This window comes from Lactuca virosa, chromosome 5 (genome assembly GCF_052849685.1).
Source record: "Lactuca virosa cultivar CGN04683 chromosome 5, Lactuca_virosa_CGN04683_v6, whole genome shotgun sequence".
Lineage (NCBI taxonomy): Eukaryota > Viridiplantae > Streptophyta > Magnoliopsida > Asterales > Asteraceae > Lactuca > Lactuca virosa.
In genome coordinates this window covers 271,084,431-271,089,943 of record NC_136430.1, presented here as the reverse complement: position 1 = coordinate 271,089,943, position 5,513 = coordinate 271,084,431, and the positions used below count along the sequence as shown (strand labels likewise).

At 27.7% G+C, this 5,513-nt stretch overlaps 1 long non-coding RNA gene across 1 annotated transcript; it reads left to right on the top strand.

The window, feature by feature from the left end:
- The first annotated feature begins 2,299 nt into the window (after positions 1-2,299).
- LOC145115973 (uncharacterized) lies at positions 2,300-4,887 on the top strand. Its single transcript, XR_013711797.1, has 2 exons — positions 2,300-2,846; positions 4,635-4,887. It is a non-coding gene; the product is annotated as an uncharacterized LOC145115973 (long non-coding RNA).
- The last annotated feature ends 626 nt before the right edge of the window (positions 4,888-5,513 follow it).

Below are 5,513 nucleotides of genomic sequence, written 5' to 3'. Positions count from 1 at the left end.
AATGTTCACTTGGGTGAAGTAATAAACGATAATTCAGGAAAGAAAACAGAGATGGTAAAACGATAATGAAAGAAAGAAATGTTATGGAGGATGATATATTTACCAAGTGAAACCAAACCGGGCATATTTAGCATGTTAAAATGACATATTTTAGAGGTTTAGTACCTAAGCTTAGGTGAGGCTGTAATGTATATTCCCTATCCCATATATATATATATATATATATATATATATATATATATATATATATATATATATATATATTAACATTCATAATATTTTTATAAGAGTTGTTTTACGTAAAGTATATATATATATATATATATATATATATATATATATATATATATATATATATATATATATATATATATATATATATAACATTCATAATATTTTTATAAGAGTTGTTCGTGGTGGTGAAGAGAGTGAGCTCTAATGTCTATCTCATTATTTGTTCCTATCATATATATTATATACTTTACGTAAGCCATAATATGGTTTTTAGAAAATTTATAATGTTACAATCCAAAAAAATACAATGAACCCTGGTTTTCATGTTTCTTTCATGCGATTATTTCAGTGCTTTCAATCTTTCTTGGAAATTAATATGATATTGGAAAGATAACATATATGATGTAAAATAGACGGAACATACCTTTGATATGTGCTAATGACATCACACACACATACATACATTCAATGGATGGTTTTAGGCCGGTGGAAGAAGAATAGCATCTATGGGATGGCGATGGCGGTGGTGTGTGATATTGATGGTGGCGGCAGCGAGTAGTAGTCACCGGTCTTGTTGGTGGGGTTGGGAGCGGCGGAGGCGGTGATTAGTTTTGGTGGTAATGGAAAAAATCGATAATGATATTTTGAGGTAACTGAAAAGATTGTAAAATTATTAATCTGTACATAACTGCATAATTACAGTTAAGAATTTATTTATAAATTATTTCAGTAAATAATTATAGATGACAAATATTATTGATTAGTTATATCTAGAAATGTTATAATTTAAAAATTATGGTTGAAAATATTATAATTCAAAAAATTAGATTTATTTTTTAATTTTTTTACTTATACTTTAACTTTCTTGTGTTTCTTTGTTTTTCATTTTTTTATATTATTTGAACTAAAGGTTGATTTGAGTTTGTGAAGTTTAACGCATGATACAATTTTTGAAACAGAATAAATATAACTATCATAATATATTTATATCATATCATCTGCAATTATAGTAATTTAGATCATTTTAGTTCATAATATATTCAACTATATCAAGTTTTTGGGTACAATAAATTTTAGATTATTATATTTTTTGAATTATATATTTTAAATTATAAAATATATGATTAAAGATCATAATATTTTTAGATATAATATATTAAGGATCATAAAGTTTTTAATATACTTTTGAATTATATTATTTTTCGGAACTTGTAATCTTATAAAATAAAATAAAATATGATATTTAACAACCTTAATTTTAAAAATTATATTAAAAAAATTCATAATATATTATATATAACAAATTTCTAAAATAATATTTTATTTGGAGAAAAAATTTCACGTTTTATATTCTATAAAAACTTAGATTCCTTACTAAAATAGTAAGTCGGAGTACTTCTTCATTTTCGTTATATTTTATAAAAACTAATATTTCTTAAAACTAAAATATAAACAGTTCAAAAACTTATTTTTAATTTTTATTTATATAAATTTCGTTAGTATAATGAATAGATATCTCTGTTAAATTTTTATGATTTTTGATGAGTTTTTTTATTTTGAGTTTTATATAAAATAAAAATTAATAAAATTATTTTTTCAAGTTTTTATGATATTTTTTTATTTTGTAGAGAATAAAATTTTTAAAAAATATTATAGCTTAAAAACTAAGTTGATAAATTTATTTAAAAAAACAAAAACAAATCAACTGTTATGCGTTTGACATGTTGTGGGAAAGGGAGTTTATGTGTTCGGCGATTCAACCGAAGCAGCAAGTGGCTTATTCTTCATCAAATTACGCTAATGTCTTTCATTATTTGCTTAATCCGCCCTAGCTTTTTAGTATTTACACAATTAGCACTCAAGATTTTAAAGGTTAATCTTTTTATTTATATATCAAATGGTTTCTAGCTTAGCGTTATCAAGTGTTGTCTTTCCTACTTGAGGTCGAGGGTTCAAGTATCGTCTGAAAGAGAGAACAAACTTAAACATAAAAATCACAACCCTAGCATTATTATATGGATAGTTTAAATTAAATGGATGCATAACAAAATTATGGATTCTTGTACAGAAAATCATGTACATAATAAGGTATCATGAGGATTCTATATTATTGGGTTTTTAAGCCCCTTTCCTTCGTGTCCATCAGCCATATACCTAGAATCACCAAATTCTCCATCGTCTCTTTCTTCCCTCCCTCAACCATAGATGTTCATCCCTTCTCCATCTACCAACACTTATCTTATGTATATTTCTTCCTCATCAAACTCCAATTTCTTTGTTGGAAACATCAAAAACTTCAATTCCAGCAATTCAGGTACAACACCACACTTATACGCATGCAATCCAGGTTAGTTCTACAACACTACTGGTAGCACCTACTCGTCGGCGACCTCCTCTGGTGCTGGCGATTTATTGGTGGGTTCTGGAATCGACTATTCAATCAATGTGTCTACTAACCTATTCTCATTTGACATAATCAAGAAACTCACAAAATCTCAACTTGTGTCTCTTGAGACTACCCGTGTGTTACTTGCTTCGTGGCTCGTATTTTACTTCTTTGTGTGATTTGGGAAGCTCGGTGATGGAACAACGCCTTAGATTTATATCATATGGTAGATTAACATATTGGATGTCTCTTTTGCTAATCGTCATTGGGTGGTACTCTTTTCTTAATTGTTGAATGTTGTATTTAGATTTACTTCCATATTTTTTTACTTCCAAGAATCATAATTAGTCGAGTATTTGATATCGTCAGAATTTGTGAATAATTTCATTATATATCCATATAAAGATTACATAAATAGAAAAATATGATGTAGATAAGGAACTTAAAATCTTAATCAACATGTTAAATTTTAATTTAAAAACATCTGGAATTGACATTTTTCCTCTGTAAATGAAATAGATTGCTTTTGAGACTTTCAAGCCTTAATAATCTTAAATCTTTTAATGGATTCTTATTTTCAGTTGGGTTATTCATATGTTCTTGTAAATAGTGAGGATTAAAATTACATGGTAATCACATGAACTAAAAAGGGTATCCTTCTTTTGACTAATAAAAAGTATATGTTATCTAGTTAATTAGGAATTGCATGTGGATTGTAGATATTGGAAATTCGGGAAGGAAAAATCTTGGTAGATAGAAATAAATTAAAATCTAATTAGCATCTTCTTTATGATTATTCAATCATTTTTTAATCTTGTATTTCTATTTTCTTTGAACATTGTTATACAATATTCTTTATATCATCTGTGTAGGATGATCAAAATTTTGTCAAGAAGCTAAAAACAGAACTTGGTGGAACTTTTTCAATTGAAAGTTAGATTCTTTTTATTGGTCAGTTGCAAGCTAGATTCTCAATTGTTATTTACGTGCAGTTACATTTATTGGTTTTTTAATAAACGTCCATTCATTACCATACACACATTTGAGTTTTTGTATAAATGTTCAATTATGAACATATATGAACATGATTAATTTCATAGGTTTTTAATAAATGTTCATTTATGAATAATTGTTTATCTATGATGGTTATAAATGTTCATACATGTTCGGTTATGAAAACTTATTCATATTTGATCATAACATTCATACATGTTTAGTTACCAACATTCGTACATGTTCGATTATAAACATGCATACATGTTATGTTTTCTGCATCATCATCATTTAAACAAAAACTGAAAAAATTTATTTTGTTTTAGTATTTGTTTTATGCATAAAGAAAACAAAAATGTTGCATGTTATGATGAAACTCTTTACCTCGAAACGTGCTTCGTAAAATGTGGAAACCGCTAGGGACTAAAAATGATAGTCTCAATATTGGCAGGTGTAGTAATAGTTATCCATAACTAGAGAGTTGTTAAACACAGTAAACTAGTAAAACAATTACAAAACAAAAAATAAATCTTATACCGAAACACTATGGAATAAAAAAATAATATAGTCTTGGAACTAGAGGTAGTCAGAATGATGTTCAAGTCTATGGTTCTATTAGAGCTTGCTCGGTGTAAAGACTGATCATAAAGAGAAAAATAAGGAAAAAAAGAGTGAAAATATTTAAGTTATTGCATTACAGTTTCATTTTTCTATTATTCAAGTTCAATTTTAAGTTTTCTTAGATTTACAGTTTTAGTTGTCGTTCCTTTTTCATTCATATACATATGCTCATTCTTATTTTTAATGTTAATTCCTTTTCTTAGTTGAGGACAACTAAGGTTTAAGCTTTAAGTGATTTTTTATATGTCATTTAATGCATCCTTTTTTGTTTATTTTAGTACTATTTGCATCATGTTTTCTGTATTTGTGTATGTTTTAGTGTAAGTAATGGACAACTCATCATTTTTACCAAAATGCATGTATTGCTCAAGTTTTGATGTATATTTCATGCAATTTGAAGTTGAGAAGTATTCAGGATGCATTTGGACGCAGTTTGGATCATATTTAAAGTTGAAACACATGAGGAAGCTGGAGTTGGAAGAATCTAAGTATATTGCAAATTTGTAAAGAACGTGTCACGTCTATCAACCCTAGGTGCCATGTAAATATGTTTACACGATTGTGTTTTCCCCTCAAGTTTTTAGAGCCTTAAATGTGACATCCCCTATTTTTCAGAACAAAAATAAAAAACTTTTTCTATATGTTTTTAAAAACCATGTTATCATTGTTTGCGGAAAATCTTAGTATATTAAAACATTTTGAATACAAATGATTGTTTGAAAATAATAAAAAATTAAGGATGTGATAATCAATACAAAACATAAGTACATTGTAAAGACCTAATGGATGCATATCACTCAACAACTTGTTCAAGTTCCATCAACCTTAACACTGCTACCTGTGATGCATCTTAATTGAGTGGGTCAGGTTGGGATACCTGTTCAGATACATAGGGTTTTCAATCCCACAATTTTATTATGATGCTAATCCGCAATCAATAAACATGCAAAACTAATTGTTACGAAACATTATAGATATATAATCCAACGAAGATATCTATAAAACAATATACACTTCCATACCCCGCCCAATCGATTCTCACGAATCCTAAAGAACGATCATCTAGAGAAATCACCTGACCTGATGAATCGTTTAAAAAAACAGTTTGACTACACATCTAGGGGATTCCTTTGCCAGTGTAAATCATAAAAAGCAACCATGAGGGGGATGTAGTACTCGAATTAATACACAATCCTTTCTACCGGATAGTATGATTCATTAACACCTACATGTAATGAGCATGCTAGTGTTCCACCATACTGTCTAGAATAGTCAGTGG